Below are 11219 nucleotides of genomic sequence, written 5' to 3'. Positions count from 1 at the left end.
TGTGTGTTTGTGTGTGGCGCCTAGCTTCTCACTTTTTATACTGAAATATCTAATCTGACAAAAGTTTGGTTGGTGTCAAGTCTGATTGCACATTAACTATTCAAGATTCACCAATAGAAAAATACTTGTAGTTCAGTCATTTTGGCACACTGACACAATAAAATACACTCACTACAGCTTGTACGATCACAGTCATTTGGCACACTGAGAGAGTAAAAAATTCATACTATTTCAAATTGTAAGGAGCACATGCTCTTTCTAGCTATCCTTATAGGTTAGGTCAGCATATATCATGAGTGGAGTATTATCCTTCAATATCTTTTTATAATTTCACAATTTTTTATTGATAAAATGTATCATATTTCTCGTAAGGCATGTTTGAATACTTTTGGGGAGTATCCAGTTCATTGTAAGGAGCTACCCGACTTTGAGGACACACATGACTTTTTTTAAGAATGTCCTTTTTTATATATTTAGACGGACAGGAGTATAAGTGAAGAATGAGGCGCTTGTGAACTTTCTCACTGACCAACTAGATAGAAGATCGACACTTAGGTTTGATGTTATGATGTACATATGAGTAGGAGGAAAACATGCATGTAAGGACTTGAATGGGGTTTCACGACTTGTGGGATTAGGGGTCGGAGCTTTGAGGGTAGGACATGCAGCCCTAAAAGTAGCGTCAAACAAAGTGGTCAAACGTGAGAAAGCGTGTTTTGACAATAAACATGTTTTTATACCATTTACATTTGACACTTTTGAGTTCCTAGCACCAGAGGTTGTTGACATTCTACTTAGAGTTCAAAGGGTCATGCATAATAATGTCATGTCTCCTAGGTTCATGAACGTTGTGTTTACGATGATTGATTTTGTCATCTAAAAAGACTTAACGGAGTAGCTTCTTGTCCGCTTGCTTTCCATTCATGTGTAATTAGTCATTTTTATACTCAGATTTATATTTAGCCAAAACTTTATTTTGAGAAAAATATTTAGGCAAAACTTAGTGTTACTATTCAACTGTGCACTATTCATAAGATATATTTTGACTATATATTTTTATTAATATATAAAAACAATTGTTACTATATAAGATGTTTCGAACAATATTTTCAAAATATCAAACTTTTTATTAATAAGTAGCACTAAATGATGACCATTTTATAAGTGTCCCAAAAGGATTTGAACTTTGTTATTTGAGATTACGCGACTAAGATCTTACCATTGAGTTAACAATTCACGGGTAAAAAACAATTGTGGATTAACATTTTTTTTATTTTGTTATTACTAATAATAGTGAATGATGAATAGCTTTTAGAAAAATGTAGCAAGTTAGTATAATGTTAACAAAACAATTTGACTCAAATACTTAATGAGTTTCACTGACGACTTATTTAGAAAAATCTGAGTTATGGGTAGAATGATTCAGTCATGCTTTAATTACCTTGAGAACCGAATGATTAATAAAAAAATAGTATAATGCTTATAAATGATGAAATGTTTTTTAAAAAAAAAAAATACAAAAATTTACAAATAGCTCTTTGATTCACAAAAATTGTCATTATTTTAAGACCCTTTCATTAATTAAAAAATCAATTATGCATAAACCCTTCCATTTATTGATGTACCGTTCGTAAACATCTTACTGAAAAACTAATATGTTTGGTAGGGTCAGTACGAGGGTGACTTTTGGCACAATATGTTAACTGATCCATGTAATTAATCTGCACCATGCAACATCTCAGGTTGAATTGGATTGTTGTATTAAACAATGTACTTTTATGTTTGGCAACCATGTTTGGGAAATAAGTCCATTAACAAAACAACAGGTTGAAACCAGCAGGTTACATCATTAGAGTTTGCAATGATGATATTTCCCTATTGTTTGAGAAATTGGTTCATAAAAGAAAATTATGAAATCTTGCTCCTTATGTAGACATTCATAATACTCGTCTCTGAACTTCAATATATTTTCAAGGATAATGGTTGCAATTTTAAACTTCTCTAAATTTGTGAAAAGTGTATGTTATTTGTAGCACGCAATTACCCTTACAAAGGAGAGAGATAACAAATTTGTGTCTCCCATATTTTTGTGAAAGTTTGAAGATGATTTTATATCAAGGACAACAAATTAGAAAAAGTGGATCTAATAACTGAAGATAGAGGGGAGTAATGAAAATCTTTTTCTCTTCATTGATAATCCTTCTACAAATTGATGAATTTCAGGGCCGCTGCTAGGGAGACAAATTGTTTCACACACTCTTAAAAATGGTTAGTTTTTCAAAACGCGACAAATTGTATTTTAAATTCTTGTTGAGATTAATCACATGTATGTGTCATGCATTTTTTAACAAGACCACCTTAATTAAGTTGTAACTTGTAAGATGCATTCATCCAACATTATTATAAAGAGTAAATTACACTCCCCTCCCCTCAAAGATGTTTGAATTACACTCTCATCCCCTCTTATGTTAAAATATACATTCCCCTCCCCTCTTATTCAAAACATATTAGAAAACTTTTCACTCCCCTCCCCAAAGAGAAGCTTGAATTACATTACCCTCCCCTCTTATGTTAAAATCTACACTTTGCTCCCTCAATAATTTTTTTTTATTTCAAATAATCTTGCAAAAAAATAATAATCTAACACACTTAAAAAAAAAAGAATTGCGGGTCTATTTTAATTTAATCATTAATTGAATACAAATTTTTGGCTATTTTTTATTCACAATTTCATTAACATGTAGTTTTAAACTCTATTATAAATATGAAACAACCCAAAATAAAATTAAAATATGTAAAAAATTACTAAAGACAATAAGACATAGTTATTTAAAAGTTAATTTTATACTCTAAATTATAAAATCAATAGCAAAATATTTAAATTTAATTATCATGACATTTTCCCTCAAAAAAATTATCATGACATTTAAATTATAAAGAAATTAATTAAGTTTTCATAAATGGTGGTTCAAAATAAATATATATCATAAAAAAAACAAACCGCAGGATTTGGTTCAATTAGCAGATAATGTAAATTTTTTATCTTTTTCTTGGCTGAAGGCTAATATGCTCACTTCCGCCTTCGATTATAACGACTGGTGGCGGCACCCCTTAACTTGTATGGGTGTTTAGGAGTAGCTTTTTTTGTTTGGTTGGTCCGCTGCATTTTTGTGTGGTGGAATCATACACTTTGACATTGTATTTTTTATGGAGTTATTCTCTTTGCACACCTTGTGCGAGAAGAATCACTGTCGTTGATTTATTATATTCCATTTTGACTTCTTCAAAAAAAAAATATCATAAAAATATTTATTTATGTTAAAATAAATTAAAGTGTAGTGCATATTTAATTATTAAGGGAATGAGTTGTAATTCAAGCATCTTATAAGGAAGGGGAATATAAATTTTACTTTTTAAGGGAGGAGAGTGTATATTTTAACATAAGAGAGGGAGGGGTGTGTAATTCAAGCATCTTTAAAGGGAGGGGAGTGTAATTTGCTCTATTATAAAAGACAAAATAGCATGTGCATACTCTCTTGTTTTTTTATATAAGACACACTTTTGAGATTTTTTTTTCCCTAATATATGATTTTTATAAAAAAATTTCACATGCATGCATTAATAATTTCTTTATGAAAATTTCCATGTTTAATTTATCATTGAGAAATGTAAGTTCTCTTTTACTCTAATCACTTATGATATCGATATTTGCGAGAGTAATATTTATGAAAAAGTGATACTCTGACCACTTGAGTGTCATAAGAACATTAAGATAATTAATAAAAAAACAAAATGAGATTCATTCATTCTAATTGACTGAACACATCATATACAGTAAAATGATCAACATCGCTAAAAATATAAAGGGTGAATATGCAAACAAACTCACAACACTCAAATTAATAGCATACAACAACAAAATGCCTAAAAATAATATGATAAGATCTAAATCATGAGAATACTCATGTTTCTGTATTTGCAATGTTGACGTGTAAGTCATTGGTTCAATCTGAAGCTGATCTTTTCAACAGGAACCAAACGAACACCACAACAAGACGTGACATCAAACAACGGCACACAAGACGACAAGCAACACAACGCCGCACTCGGATGACAAAATCACGAAAAAACACAAAAGAAAAAACTTGATCTACGTGGAAGTCACTTATTTTGATTGAAAGAAAGTGGAAAAAAGATGCATATGAGTGATTTTAGGTCAAAAAATGATCTAAAATCACCTCTCCTCGATGAATGAAAAAGAAAGAAAACTTAGAAAAAATGTGGAGTTTCTCTCATTAAAAAACTGGAGCCGACTAATACTTCTTTTTTTCGGTCATTGTCAACCCTTATACAAGTTAAATATTTTTTTTTATTTTTTTTAACACCACAAGTTAAATATTTATCAATGTAATAAATACATCATTTTTTCACACCAACCTTTCTTTTTAGTTCTTTAAAACAAATTATGTTTTAATGGCAATTGTTTGCATATTCTTCTTTTTCATTATTATACTGTGAACATTTTTTTTTACAGAAGTTATTCTGAACATTAAGGCTTGGATCACACAACTTATTATTTATTTTCATGAACAGTTTATGATTTTTTCAACTACTCTCTCCATCTCAAAAATGGATCATTTTTTTTTTTTTATGTATTTGGTCCAAATAGGATAATTATAAACGTATTGGGTAATGATTAGCAAGAGCAATCATGCATATTTGGTGGGCTGAAAATTATTTGCATGACTGTTGTGCTGAAAAGTGAAAATGTGATGTATCTCAGATATTAGAGTATTTACAAGCCCTTTAAAAAAATTCATATAGTTTGTAAAAAGAAAAAATTCATATAAATTAATTTTTTTTTTGAAGAAATATAAATTAAAAGTTGCTGTCAATTAGTGTGTGTATAGATATATTTTTTATATGTTAAAATAAATTAATAGTACTACTTAGAGATATTTTAAATATAATAAATATGTATAATAATTTGCACATAAATTAGAGGCTTCCATAAATTAGAGGCCTAGTTTCATAGAGCTCCTTGCTCTTGTCAAAGAAGGGGTCTGGTGCTAGTTAATTGGTAAGAGTTTAACATTGTATTTTCAAAATATTGAGTTTAAATTTTTTGGGAATGGTCGTAAAATAGTCATAATTAGTGTCACTTTAATAAAAAAAATATCTTCATATGTCCTCGTGAGCTTAGATCAGTTGGTTGGACAATGCATAAAAATATGCAAGGTCCGGGGTTCAAACCCCGACCACTACCAAAAAAAAAAATACCTTCATATTACTTTTGAAAAGTAAATAGATCATAGGTTATTGTAAGTAATGATTTTAGGATTTTAAAATAAAATTACAAATAATTTGAGAAAACAAATATTACGAAGATTCGAAGAAACAGTTAATATGTGATAGGAGGAATGGTAACTTTAAACGGTCACATTTTTGACATGGAGTCGTTGTAATTAATGACGAAAATAAAAGAAGAAAACTAAAATGTTAAGAAGTGCTACACTACACCTCAAAACAAAGATGAAGCATTAATTGAGGAGGGGAATTATATAAGATAGACGTGTTATTCTTTTCTTACTACAACCAGTTGCGGTTAAGTTTATTGGTTTCCTTTTTTAAATAATAAAAAGGGCCCCAGGCCAAAGTTTCCTTTTTAATAATGTTATGCACAAATGGAGTTGGAGACTTGGACTCTGTTTGATAGTTTAGAGGAGAGCGAAGGAGAGGAAAATAAACAGAGTTTGTTTTAAGGTTTGTAATGTGATTTCTGGAAATGTGAGATTAGGAGCTGAAATTAGTCAAGATCGTATGAGTATTTTCAACCGTGAAGAAATTGTGTCCCTCAATTGTAGGTTCCTCAGCTTATTCAATAAAGCACTAGGTACGATTGTGTTTTGGGTCTAAGCTGCACTAAAAAATGCATGAATAAAAAAACAAAAAGATAAAAAAATGGCATCCACGTTTATTAGCATATTTTCCAATCATTACAATTATCCTTATTTGATATGAGTGCACATACATATCCATCCACGTTTTACACGAGACTTAAGATGAAAATGATACTCCCTGCGTCCCGGATTAACTGAGTCATTTACTAAAAAAAAGTGTCCCAAAATAACTGAGTCATTTCAATTTTCAATACTACTTTCATCATTCCCAATTCAATATATTCCACTTTTTCCCTTTATAACTCTAATTGATACTACTTTCATCATTCTCAATTCAAGATATTCCACTTTCCCCTTTATTTATACATTTTTCTTAATAAGTGTGAAATGAGCCAAGAGCTCAATTAATTCGGGACGGAGGGAGTAACATATATATTTTGTCGATTATATAGAAAAGTTTATATTTGAAAAAAGTGGAATATTATTGCGAAGAATGTTAGCAACACTTAATTTTCAACATTCTTTCTATTACTTACTCTTGTATTTGATGTAATTAATGTATGCCCCATCATTTTGTGTGATTTCTATTTTTAAAGTGTAGATCCACGGTGATTTAAACCAACAATAGAGTGAGTATAAAAGAAAGTGATCAAAAGAGAGTGTTGTTAGCTTTTTTCTATTAGTATTTAAATCACATGAACCATGGAATGATTTTTGTAGGGTCTTGATAACAAGTGCTCTTAGGGATACAAAAATGAAATAATTGATAATAAAAAAGTTAAGCAAAAAAAGTTACTTTTTAAATTTTCAATGCATTGAATGCACAATTTCCAAGACAAAATTTCTTCTTTGGTCTTCTTAAGAAGTGTTATTATGGCACTTGTTAGCATTTACTTTTTTTTTTAATAGAAAAATTTAAGTGGGTTTGACTCCAGGCTTACCATCCAAGTCAGGGCAAACTTTAAAGTTTAGCAAGCACTAGTTAAACTTATGAGATTGCGGATGAGTTAAATTTATTAACTGAGTCAACGGTCATTAACAACCTTTTAAAATCTGCTCCCATATATTACTCAAATATCAAATATAACCAAAAAATTTCTTCATATTTTTGTCTTAAATATAAAAAGAGAAGTGCTAGCAACACTCTCTTTTAAACACCATCTCTAATACTTAGTCTTTTATTGGTTTAAATCATTATGGGTTTACACTTTGGAAATAGAACCCACTAAAAGTGGTGGGACATACATTGATTTCATCCAATAAAAGAGTGGGTGTTAGAGAGTGTTCAAAAGTGTGTGTTACTAGCATTCCTCATATAAAAAATATAACTACATTTAACTCTATTTAACGATGTTATCCTAAAATACATTCGATTAATATGTAATTTATTTTTCAATCATTCTTTTATTCTTATCGAACAAGATACTTTCCTATGCTAAATCCCACCACAAAAGTACAAGATTGACAAAATGGGCAAATTTGCCCTACTTTGCCCTCCACCATAAACATGTCAAAAATAGCGTCGAGGTGGCTTGAAAATTCTACCCAATCCCGCCCTACATCGATTAACGAATTGGTTCATCAATAACAAATACTCCCTCCGGTCCTTATTATAAGAAAAAGTTGACTTTTTAGGTTCATAGAATAATTAATGTATCTTATTGTAAAAATAGACTAGGTACATCACTTATACAATGAACCAAAAAAGTTAAGACAGATACTACCCACACCCCAAATAATCCAAGTTACACCCCAAAGTTACTAATATACCCTTTATTCATGTTCACTGCACATTAATTATGTATAAGTAAATTCAGTTTACATGGTGTATGTAAACTCAGTTTACATGAGCTAAGTAAACTGAATTTACATATACTATGTAAACTGAATTTACATAAGTAAGTTAAGACTGAGTTTTAGTACATGTAAACTGAGTTTACATAGTTTATGTAAACTGAGTTTACATACACCACGTAAACTGAGTTTACGTAGTTTATGTAAACTGAGTTTACATACACCAAGTAAACTGAGTTTAGGTGTATGTTATTCCTTTTTAGAATATGTACGTAAACTAAATTCACGTGAGACCTATATGTAAACTTAAATTATTTTACCTTTCTACGTAAACTTAAATCAAACAAATCGATGTAGATAGACAAACGTGAAATTAACAACAACTATAAACATCCATAAATCATAGAACAAACGATAAATAGAAACTCGAAGAAATTTATGAAATTCACTTACTTGTATTAATCGAGTACGTATCAATGGAAGAGACGTTGATTCAATTGACGATTTTAGTAGGTATTGAATGCATATACATGGTGGTTTGTGGGTGAAAAAGGGGTGAGGGTTCAGAATGATAGTAAAAGAAGGGTTTTTAGAAATTTAGATGAAGAGGGTAATTTTGGTATTATTGTAAAAATTTTAATAAATTTGGGTGTAACTATGATTATATGGGGTGAAACTAGAAATAGTCAAAAGTTAATTGTTTCTTATAATAAGGATCAGAAGGAGTATATTTAGAAACATAATCCAGTTGACTATAGCCTTAACCATTGCGAACTCAATATATCAGACTATATTCTAAGACTAGAGACTAAAATTAACCAATGATCTTCAATTTTAGAGATCTTCAATATTTATGATTAAGAATGTAAAATAGAAGTCAATACAATAGCTAAACAAAATGTTGGAAACATCTTGATAAAAAAATGTTGTGAACATGTTCCAGTCTGAAATCGAAAGATGTTCATAATAATTGTCACTTTACAATACTAATGCAACATTTATTATTATATTCCACTATTATTGTAACGCCCACTTTTTAATTATTTGATTTATTCCTTGTTACTTGATTTATTTGGTTTATTTATTGAGCCTAGAAATATATTTATATATATTTATATGAATTATGTGATGAGATGTGAATATTTATAGGACTTATATGTTTATATAAATTATGTGATGTGATGTGTATATTTATATGATTTTATATGATTTATGTGCTGTGATATTTATGTGTTATGATGTGATATTTGTGTGAATAATATATGATTTCGTATGATTTTATGTGGTGAGAACATTTATGTGATTTTATATGGTTTATGTGCTGTGATATTTATGTGAATATATTTGTCATTTGGTGTAGAAATATAATTGTTAATTGTGAGAGATATATTTAATTTAGAAATAAATAAGATTATGAGGAGTATATGATGTTGTGGAGTTGTTATGTTGTTATGACTTATTTTATTATTAAAAATTGGGCTGTGTTGTGAGATGAGCAATTAGTAGTGAGAAGAGTAAAAAGGAGAGATAAATGACAGACATAAGTTAGGAAAAAGAGTACGTACGTTTTTGGAGAAAAAGGGAGAAAAGTCAGAAAGAGAGAAGAACCAAGGGAGGGCTGCGATTCTGCTATTATCAGGTAAGGGTGAGACTAATTTTCAATATTATTAAGGGTATAATTCTGTAGAATGAATTTAGCATGATTAGGTTAAGTTTTAGTGAGAATTTAAGAATTAGGGTTTTGAGGATGTTATAGATTATTGATAGTATAGAAGTTGTTAAAACTATGTATAGATGATTTACAGTTCATAGATTAATCCTATAACAATGTTCTAATCAGTATTTTGGGATTTGGGTAGATGAATTCGGGATTTCCATGTGAAATATTGATGTTAAGCGTTTTTGAGAATAAGTGACTAAGTGGGATTTTGGAAAACGATTTTTTTTGAGTGGGTTAAACTTGAATTTTTCTATAGAATATGATAGAGCTTAGTGTCAGGAGCGCGTAGGCGAAAACGGCATCGAAAACGGATTAACGGTTTAGGTTTTATGCATGAAAACGTGAAAGGTAGAAAATCCGATGTTGTCTGTCGAACTAAGAACGTGCCACGATTTTTCCAGAAACGAAACCATTTTTAGGCTGTCCAAACGTGCCACGATGAAGTGTTGACTTAGACTATTTTTGACCTATTTTCATGTCTCTAAAGGGGTCCTAAGATGTATAGTAAGACCCCAAATCAATAACCTTAATGAGAGAGATTGTAATTAAGGGTTATAGTAGTAGTTTCTTTTGCCATAATGTGGTATTGTTATATGAGTATTATGTGGATTATATAAGACGTTTAAGATGTTTTTGATTATCATTGATACTGTTATAATGATGCTTTATGATACTTATGTTGATGTAATTCATTCCTTAGATGATGTTAACGCATTCAAGTGTTATTAAATGCTGTATCTTGCTGCTGTTCCCTGCTATTGACTGTTAGTGTCTTGAAGTTGCATGAGTCAGTTTATGTTGTTGGAATTTAAGAAGTTGTCCATGATTATGAGTCGTATGAGTTGTTCATGTTGTTGTCTAAGTTGTTGGAAGTTTGAGTTCATTGCATACTCATTAAAGTTGGGGGCTTTAGGCCCGGCAGCCTTTGTGCTCATTAAAGTTGGGGGCTTTAGGCCCGGCAGCCTTTGTGCTCATTAAAGTTGGGGGCTTTAGGCCCAGCAGCCTTTGTGCTCACACGTTGAGGAGCCTATTATGCTCATTATATTGTTGATTGGTACCACATGCATTTGCATATCAAGAAGTTTCATGATGTTTAAGATTGTCAAGTTGTTGTTGAGTTGATAGAGTTGCATGGTCTAAGATGAGTTGTGTTGTCAAGTTGTTGTTGAGTTGATAGAGTTGCATGGTCTAAGATGAGTTGTGTTGTCAAGTTGTTGTTGAGTTGATAGAGTTGCATGGTAAAAGGTGAGTTGTGTCGTCAAGTTGAGTGTTAAGTTGATTATGATTTGTGATGAAAATTAGTAATGGTATTAGATGATTGCATTTGTTATGAAATGAAAAATATGCTAATTGTTAATTGTTGATATGTTATTAATTTTTAAGTTGTTAAATGCATTTTATTGGATTATATGCTTAATGTATTGATTATGAAATCTCACCCCTTCTGCGTATATGTTGCCTCGACCGTGGGTAATGTGCAGGTAATAAAGATTAGAGGCGTTCGTGAGTGGACTCCTCACTTGGTGTCTAGGTGCTCTGATACGTAACGGGATGGGGCTTGCTTTTACTTCTATTCCTTACGTGTCTCTTTTATGAACTAATTTATGAGATTTTCCAATAAGGCCTGCGTGCCAAGACTTTTAAATGTTGAACTATTTTCCGCTGCAACAGTTTTAAGATTTTCATGATGTTGAATTTGAAGGATAATTATTATTATCTGTTTGGGATGTTAAAGTAGTGTGTGACATTCCGTTATGAATTAAATACTCTGATTTTAAATGAAATTTTTATGTTGGGAAAACGGG

General features: G+C 30.5%; 1 protein-coding gene across 1 annotated transcript in view; it reads right to left on the bottom strand.

Annotated features, from left to right (window-relative positions):
• Window positions 1–11219, bottom strand: part of LOC146940813 (uncharacterized) — an 82675-nt gene that overhangs the window by 42692 nt on the left and 28764 nt on the right. The gene's annotated exons all lie outside the window — the stretch shown is intronic.

This window comes from Medicago sativa, chromosome 3 (genome assembly GCF_051527215.1).
Source record: "Medicago sativa cultivar Bolivia chromosome 3, Bolivia_mono, whole genome shotgun sequence".
Lineage (NCBI taxonomy): Eukaryota > Viridiplantae > Streptophyta > Magnoliopsida > Fabales > Fabaceae > Medicago > Medicago sativa.
The sequence above is the reverse complement of the archived record's forward strand: the minus strand, read 5'-3'. Positions and strand labels throughout refer to the sequence as shown.